General features: G+C 40.8%; 1 protein-coding gene across 1 annotated transcript in view; it reads left to right on the forward strand.

Moving 5' to 3' along the window:
• The first annotated feature begins 1,614 nt into the window (after positions 1 to 1,614).
• Positions 1,615 to 24,727, forward strand: part of extl3 (exostosin-like glycosyltransferase 3) — a 49,764-nt gene continuing 26,651 nt past the window's right edge. Inside the window, exon 1 of the mRNA XM_051960730.1 lies at positions 1,615 to 1,819. The gene's annotated coding sequence lies outside the window, so the exon portion shown is untranslated. The remainder of the gene's footprint in view (positions 1,820 to 24,727) is intronic.

The raw sequence follows: 24,727 nt of genomic DNA on the forward strand, positions 1-24,727 counted from the left end.
CATAGAATAGTAATGAAAAATACTATTTTATTGCTAGTATAAAAACAAGACGAGTATTTACAAAACTACACTTTTTTGTTTTTTTTGCTTTAATTATATTATGTAATTATTTATGTGACGATTGCCGTTGATTTGTCTGTTTGTCTGTCTGTTCACACCATTACTCAAAAATGGACAAGCGGATTTGCATGGAATTTTTAGGGAAAGTCAGAAATGACACAAGGGCCAATGATTAGATTTTGTCAGTGATGTGGCTTATAGTCTGGATCCATGGATTTGTCAAGATTTCTGTATCATTAAGAGATAGTGGCATGGCGTCACTGTAATTATGACTACAAGTGAACACTACATCAGACACCTGCTGATGATCACATGATTGTGATTCTACTGCAAATTAACTGCTGTGGGACACAAATTTTTAAAGATTTCATCCCTCAAAAATCAAGAACAGCCTTGGAGGAGTACTTCGCTCACTGAGTGCTTTTCTTGTTTGTAATGCAAAGACAGTTGTCATTTTCCAAATTGGTTTCTGTGCAGTTTTTCATTTGAATGTCATTCTGGGAACTGAACTTCTCTTTGTGATTCTTAAAGATGTTTGACTTCTGATCCAAGAGGTTTCCTCAGCTCTCACTGAGCATTTTAAGAGCCAAAAATAAAAGCCTGGTTTCCCCTTGTCTGACTGATAATCTATATATTTATCTAAATACTATAACTTATTGGCAAATAATGTTTTCCATTCAGACAACATTTTTGTTAGTTGTTTCTTATTTATGTGTATTCCCTGCTATTGACATTTATAAGAATTAAGAATTGACTTTCTTTCTTTCTTTCTTTCTTTCTTTCTTTCTTTCTTTCTTTCTTTCTTTCTTTCTTTCTTTCTTTCTTTCTTTCCGAACACTTAGGTGTCTCTGTACATGAAATTAGTGAAAATGAAATAAATAAAAGATACATTAGCTGAAAATTAGAATATTTATTTATTTATTTATTTATTTATTTATTTCTTCCTCCCATGTTTTTCAGAACAGGACAATAACTAAAAAAAAAGAAAGAAAAACGGCAACGAAAATACTACAAATTATATTGCTAATGACAAACAGAATTTTAAAAATATAAAAAAATAACTGATTGTTAAATGAATGAAGATGTTAAAGCTGGAGCTATAACTCGTGATTTCATTATCAATTCATCTGACTATTATTTGCTTAATTAACTGATCAGATGTTTGATTTATAAATACCAGGCCATGACCTTAATTTGTTTCTTTGGTACTGTCATGGGCGACAAAAGAAAATGGAGCAGTAACAAGATAACTTTTTTTTAAAAATAACAATTATTAAAGTAGCTATTATGTGAGCTGAATCTAATCATCTTATCACTGCAGCTCTACTTAGATGAATAAAAAAAAAGTTAATTACAAGTTTTATATTTCCATCATTTAGTAAATTATTTTAAAGATACCTTAATTATGACTGTAACTGTAATAGCGTCAGTTTATCATCGTGGTTAGGGTACATAGTTTAGGGTACGTGCAGCAGATGGCGCACTTCTTCTAAATTTCATGTGTTTGAATGTTACAATTATCAACACAGTTTCCCACAATGCTTTGCTGCGTGCGGTCTCTGCTGTTTGTCCAGCCGTCGCTCCAACAATGCAGCTTTTAATGGAGCTCTGAGAGGTACGAGATGGAAACGCTGCAACGCCGCAGGCTTGTCCGGACACGGTAGTCGGTCAGGTTTAACATTGCGACAATTCTGCAGTTTGTCAGACCTTGCAGCCGGATTTGACTGAGTTTTAGGACATTCTTGACTCTCCTGCTGAGGTGAGTAGCCACTGAAGCTAACGCTGGTCTGCCAGTGTAGCATAGAGCAAATGCATTTTGTTGTGACCACTACTGGCTAGCAGGCTAGCAAATTGGCCAGATGGGACATATGAGACTCGTTATGTCTTTTTTCCTGCAATCCAGCGTCCACATTTAACACCGTCGCTGTGTGTCCTCTCGTCCTCGTTGTGTCTCAGGTCTAACTGGTGGAAATTTTAGAAAGACTTGAAAGCAGTTTTGTAGGTATCTGTAGCCGCTACAAGTCGTGCGTGTGTTTCGCTTTGATCTCGGTTAAAGCACACAGCCGGTGATGGAGTCTGACTGCCAGCGCTGGCCCCCAAAATGCTTCGGGGCCAAAAAGATTGTGATATTTGGAGCCTCCTTTTTTGATTGTCAACCCCAAAACCTGCTGCTTTTTGAGCGTCATCAGAAAGTCACGCCTCACCCTGTTTTTAAAGCTGGGAATTTAATATCGCTGTGCTTACTGGCAACCTGGGCTTTGTGGAAGATAGCTAAAAGCAATTTGAAAAAATAATTTCGTGAATCTTCGGATCAGTACATTTTATGTGAAACGTTCACTTCTCTGCATTCTATAGTCAGATGTAAACAGCTTCACCCATGTGTTAGTTACACTTGTTTACATGGCACCACAGAAGTAGTTAAGTCGAGTACATAAAGTAAATAAAGTAATAATGATTAAAAAATAATTCCAACAAGAGAATAATAGGGCTTTTGTGTGAACAATCTCTGACACTAAAGCAGGTTGATCATGTCTCATAGGCAGCCTGCAAGTGCTTCAAGGTCCGCAAAGTTAGTAAAACAATAATATGCATAAACTCCGTGTCAGACATGTATAATGTTTACCTTAAATTGCACATTTGTGAGTTGCTAATTGCATTATTTCATATTGGGCTGCACAGTGGATTGGTGGTTAGCACTGTTGCCTTGCAGCCAGAAGATCCCTGGGTCGCATCCTGGTCTGGGCTCTTTCTGCATGGAGTTTGCATGTTCTCCCTGTGCATGCCTGGGTTTTCTCCCACTTCTCTGGCTTCCTCCCACTGTCCAAAAACATGCTGAGATTCATTTTACATTCGAAGCTACAAACACTAAAACAGCCCAGTTGGTAATTCTAAATTGTCCATAGGTGTGAATGCGCTGGGGGATTGTTTGTCTCTATGTATAGTCCTGTAATAGATTAGTGACCTGTCCAGGGTGCCTCCCGACTTCACCCTAAGTCAGCTGGGATAGACTCCAGCCCCCTCGCAACCCTAATGAGGATGAAGCAGTGTATAGATAATGGATGGATGGATTATTTCATATCAAGATTTGGTTTCAAATCGATTATTCAGCCCGACTGGCAAACATAATCAGACATGATAATTTATTCTGATTATGAAACTGTTCTGATTTATTTAGTGATACACTGCTGTTACTCTTTGCACCATACCAACCATCACATACATATTAATAATAGATTAACAATTAATTTATTCTTAATAAATTAATTGGACAAGTAGAGGTTCTGTTTGATACTGAAACCAACAAACAAGGAGTAAATGAGTTACTGTGTTTTCATGGCAGTTGTTGTGCTTCATTGCTCCATCATGTCAGTCCTTTACATCTTGTTGCTTCTCTCCTGCTGTCTGTGCTCACAGATACTGCATTTTAAAAGATACAAATTTCCAATAATGCTGTTCTCATGTACTTTTTTCTTGTTTTGTTTCTGTTGTCAGACAACAGAACGAGTATGGAATAATGACTTAAATGCAGCTCATTAAGACTACATGTTAGCAGTCACTTCAGAGCCATTTTCAAATTGTGGCACCGCACTGCTAAACTACTGATTTTATAACTGCAGCGTTGTCTGACAAGCTCACCATTCCCAAGAGTTAAAAACATCTGTGAATTCAACAATATCTCAATGTAAAATGATTGCTCAGAAAGTTAGAAGCAATAGAAAGGTCTTGGCTGTGTCACTTGCTGTGCATTCAGCTGTTTTGCTCTGCACTGTCAATCACAGATGCATAGAGAGTCTTCTTCCTGAAGGTAGAGGGGACAGCAGCAGCTCAGCTACATCTGAAGCTACAGACACTAAAACAGCCCATTTCAAAAGCTAAAACCAGGGGTTTACAGTCATGATGAAAGTAACCATCTTTATGCTATTTTAAGCTAACATTTGAAAGACATATTCTGGGAATAGGTGACACTTTGATTGATTTTGCTCAAAAGAAGCACTATAACTATATATATATATATATATATATATAAATCACTGCCTTGATCATTGCAGTCGAATTTGTAGAAATGTTAGACACAATTTACAATTTCCAGAACACAAATGACACTTCTTTTCCAACTGTTTCAACAGACACTGAATATTATTCAACTGAGCATGTACATCATTTAATTTGCATTGTTAATTCGCATAATGAACCCGCAATGTCACAATCTTCCGTATCCAGTTTTTCCAACATTGAAAATAAAAGTTGAACAATGTGAGCAAACTGCTTGCAGTTTAGGGGAAAAAATTAAGGCTAGGCCTGTTAACCCGAGGTTACTGTGCTTCTAAAGCAGCGGTGTCAAACATACGGCCCGACAGAGGGTCCAATCCAGCCTGTGGGATGACTTTGTAAAGTGTAAAAATTACAGAGGTGAAAATGAATACTTACGGTGAAAATATTTAGACACTGAACATTGTGCAATATAAGGTCAGTCAGCAGCTTCAGTCAGTCCTTCCAGGATTTCGCGGCCGTTTTTCGTGATTGTTGCAGCCGAAAATGCCTGAATTCGCGGCAGCTTTTCTAAAAAATTGCGATAAAAGTTGCGATGTTTTAAGCTTATTTATTGTGATGAAATTGCGGGAGACAGTGACAATTTCTAAAAAGCTGCATTTTTTCCAACTTGTAGAACATGTTTCAACCCTGTAATTGACAATATTTATTCTGAAATTAATTATTTTGCGTTCCAACCCATTTCCATAAAAGCTGGCATACTATGATGGGACATTAGCAGCAGCCAGATACTGGTTTAACATGAAGTGGTTGGTAGATTTGCGGCACAAAATGCTAATTTACTATTGAATGAAGCATATTCGGACATATCTGTCAGTGGCTTTAAAAGTTAATTTCACTTCCTGACACACACACACACACACACACACACACACACACACACACACACACGCTCACGGCTTGTCACATCAACTAACAAGAACAGCACTGAGAGAGCGCAGTCCTCCATCAAGACTGGTGTGTGTTCTGCGTGTGTACATACCGAATCGCGTGGCCTAAATATGTAGCCGGCGACGGGAATTGATGGGACTCAGAGACACCCCCACAATTTAATCAGTTGTTCCTTGTGTGATTTCTGATACGTCCACAGTGGTGGATTTGTTGTAGGATCACAATCATGTGATTGTCAGCGGCCGCTGAGGTAGCGTTCACCTGTTGCCATGGTTACCGTGCCGCTACGAGACGCTGTGCCGCTACCTCAATGGGAAATCCTTAACAAATCCATGGATCCAAACTTTAAGCCGTATCACTACCGAAGTCTAATCACTTGGTCCTTGTGTCATTTCTGACCGACCCTGAAAACTTCATTTAAATCCCTGAGTCTGTTTTTGAGTAATGTTGGTAACAGAGGAAGGATTCCCACACGCTGATCATCACATAACTCTGCCGTGTTCTTAGGGGGAATAAATAATCTAATTTACCTTCATTCTTTCAGTGCTCCAATGGATCTGGATGCAACAGTTTCCATCATGGTGATTTATGTGGTCTGTTGTCTGATCATTTCTGCCGTTTCATGTTTTCTTAAGTGTATCAATCGATGATTTTTTTTCTTTTTTTGTATTCCACCACAGTATTGCACAGATGTAAAACAGTTTAGCTCCGCTTTGGTGAAGAACATCAGTGGATTAATTGTTTATCACGATCTTCAGCAGTAATTTTTGATGGTAAATTAGAGACATTAGTATCGCACTTGTCTGCATCTTCAAACCATAAACAAGGAAGTGAATTCGGTGACATACGTGCATTACGTTTGCGCTGGGGACTGGTCTGATTGGTGGAACTCACGGGAGGCGGGGCAAAATTGCGGTAAAGTTGCGGTGATTGGACAAAATTGCAAGGCCGCGCAAAATTCGCGGAGATTGGTTGATTTCGCGCGATCGCAACATCGCGAATTCCTGGAGGGACTGTTCAGTATGACTGAGTTTGGTGGAACCCTATTGTTCATGCACTGAGACAGCTTTTATGTATTTTTTATGTATACATTTTCTACATATACAAGGCAGGAGGGTAACTGAAGCTACTTCCTCAATAGTGTGTCGGTTCAGGACTACTACACAGATGTGAATGCTGTGACAGTGAATGCAAATTAAAGTTCTAGATCTTGAAAAGTTGTTTTGATCATTAAGTAAAATGCTCTCTTTCAGTTCCAGATACCTGTGACTAAATGTTTTGTGCCTTTGTAGATAAACTGTGATCTGTAAGTTGTAATGTGTAAATGACAAACTGAAGCATAATATTGTTGAAATTGCACTTATTTTTCTTTAAAAATTTCAGGTAAAAGATGGCTCCTTAAATGTGAGCATTTTCCGAAACTGCTTTTTTGCACTAAAACAAGGGATATATTTGGAGTTGTGGGTATTTATAGGTTATTATGCTTTGATTTTACTTGACACTTGAGATCAAATCAGGCTGCTTGTGGTCCTTGAACTAAAATGAGTTTGACACCCCTGTTTTAAAGCATGCTTCAGTTAAAGAACAACCTGTTTTCACACATATTTCTGAGTCCATAGCTGCAGCTGTGAGGTCAGCTCATTTTTGGCTGTAAAGGACTGCATGCATTTTTACTTGACAGGCAGAATATTTTGTCAAATCAGTTGACGAATCATAGTTGGTGCGTTGAAGAGTCAAATTTCATCGTTTGAGTACATGTTGCACAGTATCACTCTCAGTATTTGAACCTTTGTTGCTGATTATGCAGCTTTCTGAATCTGATGATTCAAAGGAAACCAAAACGGGAAATGGAGGAAGCGAACAGTGTGAAATATGAATTACTACATAATATGCAAAACTTACGGAATTCAGATTTCACATCACTGTAGAGATTGCTTGTTCTTTAATTATTTCTACAACCACTATCCATCACTTTTACTGCCTGTTATATTTGTCGACTATAATTAAATTTTTCAGTGAAATGTGAGACTGGACAGCATTTAGACAGAAGTGCTGACTGTAGTGTTTGAAGGTGAGTTGTCTCTTAACCAGCAAGGACTATTGTCTGTGAATGTTTGACAGCATTTACAAAACTAAGCCAGTCTTACAGATTTGATCTTCAGACATTTAGGTAAAATCCAAAAATATTACCAAGCAGCTGTTTGCATGACCTGAACTCTCCTCCTGCTGGGGTTAGATGGGACCATAGTGAATGACTTCATATGGACTGTACAGGGCAGCATGTGTTCCACTGTGGACACGGATTGGCACTGCCACACTGTCTTTGTATGATCCCTTTTTCTTGTGGTCACGTGCAGTAGCAATTGCCATCTGCCACAACCCAGAGCAATGGCAAAATCCACATTTCTTTATGCGAGAACATGTTTGCTGATGCGCCATTCTGCCTTAGTCCACCAAATGCTTCACACCTGACCGTCTTCAGTTTGACAGATTTTTTTAAAAGTGTTGATTATTACTCTGTAGTGTTGGTTTGTCTATTTGCAGCGTTACTCAAATACGGACATGGATTTTGATTAAATTTCCAGGGAAGGTCAGAAATGACAAGAACCATGTGATTGGATTTTGCCCTTGATGCGGCTTACAGTCTAGACCATGGATTTCTTAGATCCCAGGTTCCAAATTGTAGAGACTGTGATTTAGTCATTTTTGATCATAAAGCAGATGTAAGTTTTATATAACTACCGTGAAAGTATCAGATGCTCAAACCATAAAGAAATGCACATGGTTTGTGTTCGGACAGTGTACCTGTAATTGAGCCATATGGACTTCCGTAAGGTTGATGTCAACATTGTGTGCCTCCACAAGTCTTCCTGCACTCTCTGAGGAACTGAAGACCCAGTGGATTACTTTTTTTTTTTTGATTGAATTTCCCCACTATAAAGCCCCTTTCAGAGCTGGGACATGAGACATTGCGTGGTTCATCAATGTGTTGTTGTGATAGCATTTTGTCATTCAAGCCCCTTTCAAACATGGGTCACTTTTCTGTTATCGTTTCTCACCACCCACAATGTCGGAGAGCGTCACGGCGCACATGATATTTGTTATTCACGTGGGACTAGTCAATACACTATGGAGTTAGAACAGTCTCATAATTCACAAATGCACACAGAAGAACTCACAAATGTAAACTGCAATCCACAAATGCACACAGAAGAATTCACACATGTGAACTGGGATTCACAAATGTAAACTGCAATCCACAAATAAATTAAGAAAGTTCACAAATGTATTTCTGCATTCACAAACTGCTTTTGTGTGTGAATCTTTTTTGAGACTGCTCTGCCGTCAGCTCGATCCACAAATGCATTTTTTTCAACACGGAAGTTTCTGTAGCCAATCAGATGTCTCCCTCCTTTCAGCCAATCACAAAAACTCACCCCACGTGGGGGTGGGTGTACTGTTCAGCCAATCATATGAACGCGTCCGCACAGCGTTATACTTCACCGTGTCATTGGGCTGAAGAGTGAAGCTGCCCGTCGGAGAGACCATGGCGTCTGATGGGGACAATAGACCCTTTATTTGTTTACAAACATTGTGACGTTTTTTGTGGGCGGGGCTTATGCTGGAGGCAAAAGCTGAGCGAGAAGTCAAGCGGGACTGGGAGTATATAGTTTGCGCTGGGAGTTTGCAGCGCAAACTCGAGCATTTTTAACCCGTTAAACTTCAGTGTACCGCCGGCGGTACACTTACTAATTTGCATAGGAATTTAAAGAATGTCCGAAGGCTGCAAACGCGATTATATAAACATTATACGCCGATGGAAAGCTTAGATTCTCATGAATCCGCCGGTATAAACCACTTTCAGATGTGATTACCACAGCGGATAATATAAACACATTTGTCCGACAAACAACGAATATCCATCCATCCTTTCTCTGTACACGGCTTTAACGCACACAGCGCGACTGACATTTCCGGGTTCATTATTACACACAGATGAAAATATTCCACAAAAAACGGCCATAATCCAACCTTGGACAACCAGACGACACAAGCCAGTAAACTATTTTGTCCAAAACATGTCTTGAAGTCGGTATATAATCCACGAATCGGTCGTTTTAAAGGAAATGCACCTCGCAATGCGCGATAATGTTTATAATGTTTATATAATCGCGTTTGCAGCCTTCGGACATTCTTTAAATTCCTATGCAAATTAGTAAGTGTACCGCCGGCGGTACACTGAAGTTTAACGGGTTAAAAATGCTCGAGTTTGCGCTGCAAACTCCCAGCGCAAACTATATACTCCCAGTCCCGCTTGACTTCTCGCTCAGCTTTTGCCTCCAGCATAAGCCCCGGCCACAAAAAACGTCACAATGTTTGTAAACAAATAAAGGGTCTATTGTCCCCATCAGACGCCATGGTCTCTCCGACGGGCAGCTTCACTCTTCAGCCCAATGACGCGGTGAAGTATAACGCTGTGCGGACGCGTTCATATGATTGGCTGAACAGTACACCCACCCCCACGTGGGGTGAGTTTTTGTGATTGGCTGAAAGGAGGGAGACATCTGATTGGCTACAGAAACTTCCGTGTTGAAAAAAATGCATTTGTGGATCTAGCTGACGGCAGAGCAGTCTCAAAAAAGATTCACACACAAAAGCAGTTTGTGAATGCAGAAATACATTTGTGAACTTTCTTAATTTATTTGTGGATTGCAGTTTACATTTGTGAATCCCAGTTCACATGTGTGAATTCTTCTGTGTGCATTTGTGGATTGCAGTTTACATTTGTGAGTTCTTCTGTGTGCATTTGTGAATTATGAGACTGTTCTAACTCCATAATACACCAAGTGATGTTTATTACATAATAGTACATTTAACAGACTAAATCCAGTATTACACACTGGTTGGCCATTACATTTTATTAGTATGGTTTCACTGTTTAAAATGATGCCACATCTTTTTAGACAGAACCTGTGATCATAAAACAATACAAAACTCTTAGTTTTGTGTTAATAAAGCACTTAAAGCTTTACGTATGACTAAATGCTTTTTTCAAAATTAAATATACCACTCCTTGGGTGGTTGTGGCCCCGCGTTTGGTAAAGTTGGAAATGTATTCACAGATTCAGACTTCCAGCATCAATAACTCATTAGATGTAGGTTCCTGCAGCTTGATAGACAGCTACTTTGATGAAACTGGGCTTGTAGCACATTGTCTGCTTTACAACGATGGGAAAGAGGCATCGTTTATGTTTTGACAATGTATATCTAATGAGTTATTGATGCTGGAAGTCTGAGTCTGTGAATGTCTTTTCAATTTTACTGAACTGTGGCCCCGAGGAATCGTGGTGGGTGTCCTTTATTTTCATTTCTGAAAGGTGACAACCCTAGGCATGGCTGGCACTAGCCAAAGCAAACAGACCGCAAAGAAATGTCAAAAATCAATTAAAATCATAATCATCCAAGATGACTTAAAAAATCGAGATTTTATTTTTTGGCCATATCGCCCAGCCCTATGTCAACAGACAGAAAGACAAACACAGACAAATAAACCGACAACAGTCATCACAGAACTCTGCTGCATTCCTTGGTAGAGTAACTATTGTACCTGAAAGCTCAGGACTTAACCTGTGGACAGGTGCAATGTGACAAAAAAAATGAAATCGCACCTGATAAACTTTGACTTTGTGTGAAAACTAACCTTTCTGAGGTGAAGAAAAGCTCAATGTGACCTTCTGTTAGATCCTGATTGGGCCTTTTCTCCATGTCTGGACAATTTAATTATAATCTAGTTAATGAAGTTGCTTCATAGGAAAATGCACACAGCTCTCTCTGTTTGGAGACACTCACGGACCCTACCGCTGTCTGATGCTGCAGATTTGGAATAAACTATGCAGAACTAGTCCTACACAGCTGGAAACTAAACTGCTGTTCCTTGTGTTTCAGCTAACCTGTCTGATGTGAAGACATGTACAGCTGTTGTCAGATCTGGTCCGAACTGATCCGCTCTATGCAATAATTTCAATTTTTTAAGAATTTAATTAGTTACCAGAGCTGTTTTTTAGTATGCAAATTTGTGAAACTTTCTTTGGAGACACACACATGGATCCTGCTGGTGTCTGATTCTGCAGATCTGAAACAAACTCAGAGCCAATAGTTCCAAACAGCTGGAAGAAACACACTTTAGCTCCTCGTAACATTTTGTGAGCAACAAACCTCAGATTACATCATTATTGGTGTCTATCATTGGTCTTTAAGCTGTTAGTTTTATTTTAGTGGACATTTAATTTTTTTGTTTAATACATTTGAAATCGTAGAGCAAAGTACAGGAAAAAGGTGTGTTGTGATTTTGGCAGACAAAGTGTGTATTAAGCACTGTGATGTTTTTGGACAAATTTTGTTGCTGAAATGTGGAAAAATCATTAAGTCACTTCACAGAACTCAAAATAGCACTGCTTGGTCTATCCATTAATGTGACGTTTCAGTTCACACTTGCGCCGTGCTGGAAGTGATACGGAAACAGTAGGTCTCATCTGATAACATTCCTAGCGTGACTTTTACAGGAATGTAACAGAGATGTACATTCGCACATGAAGCCGACACCTTAAATGGCTGTCAGATTAACGCAGTAAAGCGCACATCTAAAAGAGGATAACATCAGTGACTTGTGATTTTAGTCTGATGAAATGTCACAGGCCACAGAGAAAGGGTACAGCTGTGGTGCTGAAGAATGAAGCTCGGATATTAATTGCCACAGAATGTCAGCCTTGACTATCAGTGATAAGTTTCACTATGGATAGGTGTTGTTGACCTTTCTGTCTGTTGTAGTTGTCGTTATGCAGTGATGGAATTCTCTAGTCTTACTTTTCGCACTTGCTGTTCTACCTTTATGGTGTTTCCCACAACTATAGCTACATTTTAACGACTAACCCACTGCCTGTTGTTTACCCTGGCGTCGTTGTGCTTAGTGTAAATGAATGTTTGTGTGGTATGTGTTTTCAGATGAGACTATTTATTTTTGCAATAGTTTGAAAAAATACTCCTCTGGACATTTTAAAAAGGCAGTTGTAAAGCAGCTTATTAGTGTGGACACAGCCGGAGAAATACAGAGTGTTATCTACTGGAATAAGTGAGTTTTGCTGCCATGTGGGACTGTGCTGTTGTACTGCTTTAATGACCATCTACTTTAAAAGGCAAGAAAAGTTAGGCCACATTTAACTACTGCTTGCATGTTCAGTATATTTACTGAATAAAAGCTCCCTCCTACCTGAACTCTCTCACTCAGGTCTACACTCCCTCCCACTCACTACGCTCAGCCAACAAAAGGCTCCTGATACAACCGCTACAACAGGGCCGAGTTAACAGCTAGACTCTTCTCTGTGGTTCCTCGGTGGTGGAACGAGTCACTAAACTCTGTTTGATCTGCAGAGTCTCTCTGAGTCTTAAAGAAAAGACTAAAGCCCAGGCTCTTCGCTGAACACCTTTGCACTTGAGAGACTGCAAAAAATAATAAAAATCCTTTTTCGTCTGCACTGCCACGGTCCTATTATCACACTTGTAATTGTTCTATGACTCTCATCCAGGCTGTTTTCTCCTGACTAGATCCTTGCTTGTGTTGTATCTACTCTCAGATGTACGTCGCTTTGGATAAAAGCATCTGCTAAATGAAACTGTAGAATTGTAGCACTTTTTGTTCTACTTTGAGCATAGTAAGTAAACAGCTCTACATGCCATGTCTCCTTGTCCAGCAGTAAGATTTCTCAGCAAATTCATCCCAAGCAATATTTCTTTAAATAGCAACAATTCGCCTTCCTCCAGTGGACCTGCAGTCACAGTGTGTCACTGTCAAACTTGGTGTAACAGCCATATGCGACCTACTCAGTTAAAAATAAATGCTTTTTTTTTGTGAGATTCCATGCTTAGACCTTTCTATAAAAAATCAAAAAACAAAACAAGAACAACACTCAGAACGTGCAGTACTCCACCAAAGCTGTTCAGTCGTATAAAAAAATTTGTGCTCCGCAGTGGTTGATTTGTAGTACCATCGCAATCATGTGATCATCAGCAGGCAGCTGATGTAGTGTTCACTTGTAGTCATAGTTACAGTGATGCCTGCCGCTATCTCGCAATGATGCAGAAATCTTTGAATCCAAACTTTAAGCGGCATCACTGCCAAAATCTAAAAACTTTATCCTTGAGTCATCTCTGACCTTCCCTGAAAATCTCATCCAAATCCATCAGTCCGTTTTTGAGTAATATTGTGGATGGAACGGACAGACACTGATCGTCACATAACTACAAAAAAATGGCACAAAGAAGCTTGTTCTGTAAAATCGAAATCACTTTCTGGTGTATTTCATTAGATTCTTCTCATACACAGCATAGCGATGGATCAGTGCCCCCACACACTTGAGACACTTGTTGTTGTAGACATGCCGAGTTCAAGCCCAGTTCATTTGGAAGACTGAGTAAGCATTACCAGCATGACTTAAGGCAGTGAGAGAGCCCAGCGTTAACACTCAGGTGCGGTCTCTTTTGGGGTGGTACACTGCAATAATTCTCCCATGTCAAGGGCTAATCACCCTGGCTTCCCTCCCACAATCCATCAGTGTCTGGAGGACGAGGCTTGCAGGGTTCTGGCAGCTGTCGTCAGGCTCAGTCAATCTGTTATGGTGTACAGCGGCCTGGCACAGGAGGGGGAGAGGAAGAGCTCTCAGGACACCGCAAGTGAGACTGCTGCTACTGCTTTAGCAAGATAACAAGAGGATTTATTTGTTAGGAGGGCAGGATTTTAGTGTTAGTGTGTGATTTTTATTTTTTCCTCTGCGTTACCCGCTGAAGGTTCTCTCTGTAAAGGATTTGCAGGGGAAAGGCAGGCTTCAACATGTATGACAATAATATAGTATTACATAAAGTTAGCAAGAGTGGGATCCAAACAATAAAGTGATTAGTTGATTGACAGAAATGTATTGTCCAACAGTACAGATAATTCTTGACAGTAATTTGCCTGATTTTGTTGAGTACAAGCTCCAAACATTGTGCATTAGAGTGTTTGGATTAACTGTTTTCCTGAGTTTTATCATTTTTTTCTAAGCTGAGTGTATTTTTCATCTGTTCACTTTAGACTCTAGAGACAGTTTGTAAACTACATGATTAATGAATTAGTAGCCATAGTAATCAGTTGATTAGAAAGGCAATAACAATTGCTTTTTGCTGTCATATGTGATAGCATCAATAGTACTCAGTACAAAAGCAAAGTAAATGTAAGAGTTTCCATGTCATTATATCCACGCTATGCTTTTCTGCTGATAACGTGACAGACTTCTTTTACAGTCAGAGTTTCAGTAGTTTCTAGTCTTCAATTTACAGCCACATTCTTCTTAAAATTACAAGCTTCATATCTTGAAAGAAAATGTCAGTAACTTCATCAAAAAATGTACCGCATGTTGAAATTAGTCTCATTTAGGCAATGAGGACAGCAGTCTGCGGATTCATTTTTGAGCTTTAGCCAGACATAGGGTTTTTTCTATGTGGAATATTTTGGCTTACAAACGAGCCCTATCTATGTATTTTGTTCAATTGTTGATATTGCAGGGCTGGCACAGAATGGTGTTGATGCTGGGAGAAGGAGTTGGCAGGGTTCTAACAATTAGACTCAGTCCTCCAAGCAAATATTTGGAGTCACCCTTTCATTTGCAGACTGCTCGGAGAGCAAGGCTGCTCGCAACTTTTTGAAGGCAGAAAACCCATTCTGTGACATTTGCAGATGTACACAGAAACATGAAAACAGCCAGAACTAGGTAAGAGTGGTGGGGACTGCAAACAGGCAGGCACTCTTGAAGACTAAATGAAAATTGCAAAGTAGAGCTCTGTTTGGATTTTTTTGGATTGTTTGCTACAAAGGAAGACTCACAGGGCAGACAGCTGTTAGTAGATTTTGGCTACTACGGAGATGCAATGCTGCCACAAAATAATGGACCGGATTTTCATAATTATCTCTGTCGCACGAACAAATGCCTGAACATCTGCACCACCACTATCCGAGGGCCATGGAAACCATCATGTTGCTGTTTTTAAATAAGTGCACTTTTTAATTGACATCTCTTTACAACATTGAAATACAACTTGACAACCCAAATCTTACACAAGTAGTCTTTTTTTTTTTTAAAAAGCAACAAAAAACAAAAACAACATACATTGGCTATAGCTGCTTACACAAGCATGATGGGTACTGGTGCACCTGTTACTTTGCTGTTAGATATCAATTTTTACTGAATTTAGTTGTGGATTAACGCGATACATTAGCCTAGACAACCCACGGCAATGAATTTAATTCTCTGCCAGGGTGGGTCTAGTTACCCTCCATAAGGCTCGAGGCTGGATTCTCCTAAAACTGGCCGGACCAATCACCATGAAGTGTAGTCAGAAGGCAGGCGTAACGAAGTGACGACAGAGGCGTGGCGATTCTGATAGAAACAACCAGCGCACAATAAACAGTTATCTTTCGACTCGGCTTTGGCCACAGCCCTTAAAGATTTGAAGCTAAAATTCAACTTGAAAGATAAACAAAGGACGGCACTTAAGTGTTTCATTGAGAAGAAAGACGTATTTGGACTTATGCCGACGGGATATGGCAAATCCTTAATATACCAGTTGGCTCCGCGGCTCCGCTGGTTGGGAAGCTAATGGGACTTAGCCACAATCCGCCGGTGCTCTCGGAACTACGTCAGCCTATTCATTGTGTTGATTGGTTGTATACCTACCCAATTGCTGCAGAGGGATTTGATAGACAACCTTTTAGCCCGCCTCCCTCCCTGTTGAGCTTCCCTAGACCCTTGTGCCGTCAGAAACATGGGTGTAGCATGGCTAGGCTCGCGATACATGCAAATCATTTAAATACATTTAAATCAATATTTTTGTATAAATTCTATATATTTGTTACTCCGCCAAGGAACACAGCAGAGGTATGTGACGATTGGCATTAGTTTGTCTGTCGATCTGTCTGTTTGCAACATTACTCAAAAACATGTGAACGGATTCAGATGAAATTTTCAGGGAAGGTCAGAAATGATACAAGGACCAAGTGATTAGATTTTGCCAGTGATGCAGTTTATAGTCTGGATCCACAGATTTGTTAAGGATTTCTGTATCATTGCGAGATAGCGGCATGGTGTCACTGTAAATATGACTACAAATGAACACTGTGTCAGCTGAATGCAATCACATAATTGCAATCCTACTACAAATCGACCGCTGCAGACTTACCAGGACTGCTTCATCGGAAATCATACAAGGAACAATTGATTAAATTGTGGAGGTGTTTCCGAGTCCCATCAGTTCCCACTTCCCACTGCATATATAGGTCACGCAATTCAGTATCCGCACATAATGTATGCATGTATAACACGCCTGTGCTCAGCTCAAGGTCATTTTGTTTGTGGGTACATCTATATTTAATCTTTGCTGCCGTGATTTGAAAAAAAATGCTGCATTTCTGACAATGCCATATCGGGGAATGAACAGCCTTGGCGGAGTACTGTGCTTTCTGAGTGCTTTTCTTGTGTATAAAGCAGCAGTAGCCTCAGTGATATTATAGATCACAAGCCAAGCAATATTTCAAAAGCAAATTGCTTCAACATATTGCTCACATATTTACAACTATGAGTGGCCAATTACAATCTCAGATGCGCTTCAGAGTATGTGCAGAAGCCAGTGCGGGGCCTGTGTCTGATGATACCTTTTCCTGGTCAGCCAGTTGCTATATCTTTTAAGTATTTTCTTTAAATTTTATTTGTATATAGTGTGCCTTTTTCTACATTTTTTTTTTAATCTATGGCTGGGAGTCAAGAATAATAATTTCGCTGTGTGAAAACACAATGACAATAAAGATTCTTGATTCTATCTTAGCCTCAGCACAAAAGAGAGCCTCCTCCCATGTGACCCTCCATGTGCCTCCAGGTTTTACCTGCCTTCTTTGTTTGGTGTTCCTCAAAGTGAGATCATTTTATTGCGATAAGTTTTCAGCTATGTTGCTCAGCTCTGACAGCAGCTCTGTAGTCAACCAAGGACTCACCTGACCTCGGTCAAACTGTTGTCCACCTCCACATTGGAACCCCCAGGATAAAGTTTTTACTGCCAGTCTAATTAATGCTTCTGGATGTGGCCCAAAACGTCTACCATAACATGTTTTTGGCTATATTAATTTAAAATTAAAAATATACACTCCTGTTCAAAAGTTTGGGGTCACTTAGAAATGTGTTTATTTTTTAAAGCACAGCAATTTTTTTTCAATGAAGATGACTTTAAACGAATCTGAAATACAGTTTAGACATTGTTAATGTGGTAAATGACTTCTAGCTTGATACGACCGATTTTAAATGGAATATCTACATAGGGGTACAGAGGTCCAGCAACCATCACTGTTCTAATGCTACATTGTGTTAGCTAATGGTGTTGAAAGGTTAACTGATGATTAGAAAACCCTCGTGCAATTATGTTAGCACATGAATAAAAGTGTGAGTTTTCACATGAAATTGTCTGGGTGACCCCAAACTTTTGAATAATAGTGTATGTAATATAAATTTAAAACAAATACATTTTAAAGTAACTGTTTTTATTTTCAAGGTAACTCTGCAGAGACATTTTTTAAGTTCAAGTTTCTGATTGAATCCAAAAATAACTCAAATAAAGGTTTTATTGTGACTTTGATCAAAACAGTTTGCTAATTCTGGGTGGTGGCTAACTTTAACTTTCATCCCTCATTTAAATATCAAATGTAGCTAATCTCTTTAGATATTTTTGCACAGTTTACAGCATAGTGTGCCAGATGTGATAACATTAGAAGGTATAAATACTAAGGTGAGAAAAAGCAGATACAGAGAGACGTTTAAGGGCACCGTGTAAGGCCGTACCGTGTGAGCCACAGAGCCGACACACATGGTAATTGTAAATACAGTTGTGTTTATCCTGCCTCTGGTTTTAGTTTCCAAATCAGGTGATGTCTCATTTGATTCTACGTCTACTGTATGAGAGGCCTGTTTTTAGCCTCTGATTCTTGTGTCCCATTTCATCTCTGACTAAAGTAATTATGCAGATGTAAATGTTTAAATGAATACCATGTGGCAGCCTGTAATTAGATTTTTGGTAATGAGTGGGTAAAATAGCAGTTACAGGCATTCAAGGCCAGAAATTCCCCCTGAAGGCAAGGCTTGACAATATAGGGACAAGGGACATGAACGTGTCATTTAGAGGGAGAGTTGGTAGCTGAAAAGCTTGTTTGAATTTCACTTTCCCAAAATCTTTTCTGTTGGTTTTCAAAACTAAATCGACAGACATGAGTTGATGGGCCTGTCAGAAATATTCAACTTTAACTGTCAGTCTGAAGAACCACCCAATTCAGTCTTCTTCACTTTGTGCACAGAAGCTGTTAATGCTCAGTACTAGTTCAGGGTTCAGGATTTTGAGTTTTTTGGGGTATAAACTGAAACTTTTGACTTTGCACTACATGAGTACATCTCAAACTTTTGAACATTGTGAAAACTCTTACTTTTTTCCATCAGTTATTTAAGTTATTTGATAGTCTAGTCTTGACTTGGTCTAGAAAAGTAGAAGTTAAATATTTCAAGCTTTTACTTGTTTCTTTTAATTTAGATTATGAAATCCAGTATCTCAAAATATTTTTAGTTTGAGTAAATTTATATTCAAACAGTTTAAATATTGTGTAGTTCAGTAAATGCAAACTGCAATCGTGGGAATGACTGTTGACTTTAAAAATGTCCAGAAGGTGATCGACACCCCCAACAAGGAGGGAGGACACAGAAGGTCATTACTGGAAAGACTGGCTGTTGGCAGAGTGCTGTATTGAAGCACATTATGGAAAATGGAAAAGTTGACTGAAAGGGAAAAGTGTGGTAGAAAAAGGAGCACAGGGATCACTGCAAGTTTGAGATGTTTGTCAAGAGCTTTCAAGAACTTGAAGGAGCTTCACAAGCAGTGGACTGAGGCTGTTGTCAGTCCATCACAAGCCACCAAGTCCAGACTTCTTCAGGGACAAGCTAAAACTGATGTCCGGACACTCCTGAACCCAGAGACAGCGCCAGAGATGGCGTCAGAGGCATATTACCTGGTCTGAGGAGAAAAAGGACTGGACTGTTGTTCAGTGGTCCAAAATCTTCTTTTCAGAGGAAGATGAATTTTACGTTCCTTAGATAGAGGTAGAGTGGAGACACACAGAATCCAAGGTATTCAAGTTCAGTGTTAAATTTCCTCAGTCTGTTAATCTTCTGCTAATGTTAGTCCACTGTGTTTTATCAAGTCCAAAGTCAACACATCATCTACCAGGAGATTTTAGAGCACTTCATGCCTCCATCTGCTGATAAGCTTTATGGAAATGTTGATTTTCTTTTCCAGCAGGAATTAGCAGATGCCCACAGAGCCAAAACCACAACTAAATGGTTCCCCGACCATGATATTACTGTGCTTGATTGGCCAACTCGCCTGACCTGAACCCCGTCTGGGGTCTTATCAAGAGGAAGATGAGAAACACACAACCAAAAGTACAGATGAGCTAAAGTCTGCTGTCTGGCCTTCAATAACACCTCAGCAGTGCCACAGGCTAAGCACCTCTATGCCGTGCTGTATTGATGCAGATATTCATTGTAAAGGAACCACAAACATACTTTTCAGAAGTTGAAGCCACAACCAAGGGTTAGAAGAGTAAATGAACATACTGTTCAGAAGTTGTTAATTTCTGTATTGTAAATTCTGTCTTTGATTGATTTTAGTTTAAACAATTCTAATATTTTGAGAAACTGGATCTCTGATTTTCATGAGCTTCAAGCCATAATCATCCAAATTAAAACATTAAAAAACCTGAAACATTTTTACTTGATGTGTAATACATACAGCATATATAAAGGTTTACCTTTTTGACTTCGATTATTGGGGGGGGGGGCCTTTTTCACAATGTTCTATTTTTTGAGATGCACTAATATGTCAACAAATAGATCTTTATCAGTTGGTTTTAGATGATCCCACATCACCAACCCCTCTTCTGAAAGTTTAGTATTGCTGATTATTGTCTAAACAACCAAGACGACATCAGGCATCAGTAGCAGCTCCAACATCACTGATTAGTCCAGGAAGCACATTAGCTCCAGGTTCATGGACTGGGGATTCCATAGTTCTCCTGGGAGATCTCATACTCATAAGTGTACTTGGTATCAGAGCACCCTAGGCCAAAGGTCGATGATCGACTTTATAGTCGTATCGTCAGACCTGCGGCTGTATGTTTTGGACACTCAGGTGAAGAGAGGTGCAGAGCTGTCAACTCATCACCACCTGGTGGTGAGTTTGATCCGATAGCGGGGAAGACTGCCGGACAGACCTGGTAAACCCAACCGTGTAGTGCGAGTGAACTGGGAACGTCTGGCAGACGACCCTGTCCGTAGGGTTTTCAACTCCTACCTCCGGAAGAGTTTCTCCTGCATCCCGGGGAAGGTTGGGGACATGGAGTCTGAGTGGTCCATGTTCAAAGCCTTCATTGCAGAAGCAGCTGCTAGGAGCTGTGGTCTGAAGGTAACTGGTGTCTGTTGCGGTGGGGGGGGGGGGGGGGGGGGATCTTCGTCCATATCCATGGCAGAGGTCACCGAGGTAGTTAAGAAACTCCTCGGTGGCAAGGCGCCAGGTGTGGACGAGATTCGCCCTAAGATGCTGAAGGCTCTGGACATTGTTGGACTGTCCTGGTTGACACGTCTATACAATGTCGCGTGTGCATCGGGTACAGTACCTGTGGAGTGGCAGACCGGGGTGGTGGTCCCTATTTTCAAAAAGGGGGACCGGAGAGTGTGTGCCAACTACCGCGGTATCACACTTCTCAGCCTCCCCGGGAAAGTTTACTCTAGGGTGCTGGAAGGGAGGATCCGACCGATAGTGGAACCTCGGATTCAAGAGGAGCAATGCGGATTCCGTCCCGGTCGTGGAACAGCGGACCAGCTCTTTACCCTCGCGGAGCTGCTGGTGGGGTCATGGGAGTATGACCTGCCAGTCTACATTTGTTTTGTGGATCTGGAGAAGGCCTATGACCGTGTCCCCCGAGGGGCTTTGTGGGGTGCACTGCGGGAATATGGGGTCGCGGGCTTGTTGCTACGAGCCGTTCGGTCCCTGTACGACCAAAGTGAGAGCTGTGTCCGCATACTTGGCACTAAGTCAGACACGTTTCCGGTGGGTGTTGAACTCCGCCAGGGCTGCCCCTTGTCTCCAATCCTGTTTGTGGTTTTCATGGACAGGATTTCAAGGCGCAGTCGTGGTGGGGAGGGTTTTCGGTTTGGGGGCCTCGGGATCGCATCTCTGCTTTTTGCGGATGATGTGGTTTTGTTGGCGTCCTCAGACCATGACCTACAGCACGCACTGGAGCGGTTTGCAGCCGAGTGTGAAGCGGCAGGGATGCAGATCAGCACCTCCAAGTCCGAGGCCATGGTTCTCTGTTGGAAACCGGTGGATTGCTCCCTCCGGGTTGGGGGGGAGTTGCTTCCCAAGCGAAGGAGTTTAAGTATCTCGGGATCTTGTTCACGAGTGATGGGAAAATGGAGCGAGAGATGGATGGACAGGCGGATTGGTGCGGCATCAGCAGTAATGCAGGCATTGTACCGAACTGTCGTGGTGAAGAGGGAGCTGAGCCGTAAAGCGAAGCTCTCGATATACCAGTCCATCTACGTTCCAACCCTCAGCTATGGTCATGAGCTTTGGTTAGTGACCGAAAGAACAAGATCACGGATACAAGCGGTCGAAATGAGCTTCCTCCATAGGGTGGCTGGACTCAGCCTTAGAGATAGGGTGAGGAGCTCAGACATCCGGAGGGAGCTCGGAGTAGAGCCGCTGCTCCTTCGCATCGAAAGGAGCCAGTTGAGGTGGTTTGGCCATCTGATTTGGAAGCCTCCAGGAAGACTTCCTTTGGAGGTTTTCCGAGCACGTCCGTCTGGGAGGAGACCCCGGGGTAGACCCAGAACTCGCTGGAGGGATTATATATCTCGTCTGGCCTGGGAACGCCTCGGGATCCCCCAGGAAGAGCTGGAAAGCATTGCTGGGGGGAGGGACGTCTGGAACGACCTGCTTCGCCTGCTGCCTCCGCGACCTGGCCCCGGATAAGTGGAAGAAAATGGATGGATGGATGGAGATGATAAAACAGGCTGTGCCTTAGACAGGGCAACTGTATAGGCAAGCGAAATGTCGTAGTCAGAATGCGGGAAATGCCCAGGAAATTTGTTAAATGCTGCTTTTCAGTGTTTCCCCTGGGTTGAAATGGCTGCGACGTGGTGAGTTGCGTCAGACGTGTGATGCAACTAGGGGGGTCAGGGGGCATGCCCCCCCGGAAAAATTTTGAAAATCAAGATGCAAAATGGGGCATTCTGGCACAATTTGGAGCACATTTTGTTGTATTTGTAGCCATTTCCAAAAACTAAATTAAATAAAATTTTCATGTTTCTTTTCTAAAAATTAGTGATGGGGAGAAAATATGACAAATATAAACCCACTTGTCCTTGTGATCAAAACATGTCAACTAGTCCAGTCTATTATATTCTGGTCAGATTTCCACAAGCGATTCCAAAATGCCACATCAGTTCTTATTACAAATTTGAAAAAGATGACAAAGGACTTGAATCTGGAATCAAGTGGTGACTTTTACTTTTTTTCTAAAAACAACTACATGTTAGGTACCAAATTCCCACTTCATTTTTATTTATAATAAAAAGGTTATGTCATGACCTTCATTTTACTTAAAAATGTGAAAGAAAAATTCAACTCTGGGTTAACAACTGGTTTTCTGAAGGAGTTAGTTCTGTTTTCAAAACTGTTACCTTTTTGAACACAGAACTCGAATTTGAACACAGAATTTGTTTTGCCATTGAATGATATAATTTCGGGCACTCTATAAATCATTTTATCAAAAGAAACTAGGAACTTTATATTCCGTTGAAATCATTTGTCTCGTTCGTGAGAACGGGTTATGCCGTGCCTAAATGTTTTAACGGGAGCCATTTTTGCAGTCACTGTCAATTCGTATCGCCGCGGACAACAAAACAGTAAGCAAATTCAGTAAAGGAAGCGAGATCGATGCCTACACTGCGTTGCTCACTTTATTTTGATGACATGCGATAGTTTTGATACTTAATTTGACATATGTCTGTGATACACACCTGCTTTTAGCCCCGATAAACGAAACGATGGAGCACTGCCGCTTCTTGTCTGCCATACTCGTTGTTCGCCAATCGGAATGACCGACATTTGAAACACGAACTCGCGGGATGTCATACGAGAACTGAGTGTTACCGACCAACGGGGATGTGCCTTGCTGTCTTCACCCACGGCGAGAAAAGGCTGCCATTCTGACTTGTTGATTTCAGCGGCGAATATACCGGACTTATGTGTCAACGCTTTCTAATATTTAGCATTACTTTTTTTTTTTTTTTTTTGGTGCGGACCAGTGAGGCGGCAATGTTGGCAAAATTGTAATGCGGCGGTGGCCTATACCAGCGAGGCGGCCGGCCTCGTCGGTCATATAGGAGGGGAAACACTGCTTTTCATGTCACATCAGAAGAATTAGTTGTACATCTCCGTGGAGTCCTCTCACTAGAAGCTAAATCACATGTCTGGTTTTAACAATGCAGATTCAGAATGTAACTCAGAACACATTCACTGCTATTTCCTGCCTTCTTTTTACAGGAAACTTCAGATTTCATTCATTTTTATGTTTACATTGAAATACTTAAATTTGGTGGCATTTTCATACAAAGACATTCATTCCAACATTGTGGATTCTGGCTATCAAAAACTAATACCAGTAGACCCATATTTAAAGGAAAGTAGCAAAACCCTCAGTCTGTTTTCAACCAACTCTGGCCTTTCCACAGAAGAGCAAAGCAACAATTGCTAACTAACCATCTCAGGGAAACAAAAAGATACATGATTGCATTTTTGCCTTCTGTGTGAGTTTCTGGCAGAGAATGATCAAATATCAATTGTATAAGTATCTCTTTAGAAGTTTTTTTGGAAAAAAGGGGGAGGAGGGGAATCTTGTGTGTCTGTATTTTCTGACTCTAATTGGCTGTCACATTCTCAATTTTCACCAACGCAGCGAGAGACTCTCCCCACCTCCCCCCTGTGGGGCAGCTTGTGCTGCAGCAGTTTAACAGCAGAGGCTTCACTGACAGATTAGCACTTGCTGCAAAGCCAGTGTGATCCATTTTGTTTATCACTCTGCCTGCCCGCACAAACGCTGAGTCTCATCACTGAAGATCTTCAGATTGGTCAACATTACCAGTACAGTATTTTTGGAACCTATGCATGATCATTGGATACATTTTCGATTTTATTTACCTTGAATTGTCTTAAAAGATTTACATGTGGAATCCAATAAGGACTTGGGCACCATTTCTCTCTCTTTCCTTAGTTACACTGGCAAGAAAAAGTATGTGAACCTTTTGGACATTCATGTTTTTCTGCAATAATTTAGCATCTGAACATGATCTGATCTTCATTTAAGTCAAGAGTATTGACAAATATAATGTGACTAAAATAGTAACACAAAATAAATTCTGATCTTGCTTGTCTTTATTGAGAACGACCCTAAAAGACTCATAGTGCTAGTGGAAAAAGTATGTGGACCCTTGAGTTAATGACTAAGCTAATTGAAATCAGGGGTTAGCATACCTGGAGTCTTGTTGAGAAA

This window comes from Acanthochromis polyacanthus, chromosome 16 (genome assembly GCF_021347895.1).
Source record: "Acanthochromis polyacanthus isolate Apoly-LR-REF ecotype Palm Island chromosome 16, KAUST_Apoly_ChrSc, whole genome shotgun sequence".
Lineage (NCBI taxonomy): Eukaryota > Metazoa > Chordata > Actinopteri > Pomacentridae > Acanthochromis > Acanthochromis polyacanthus.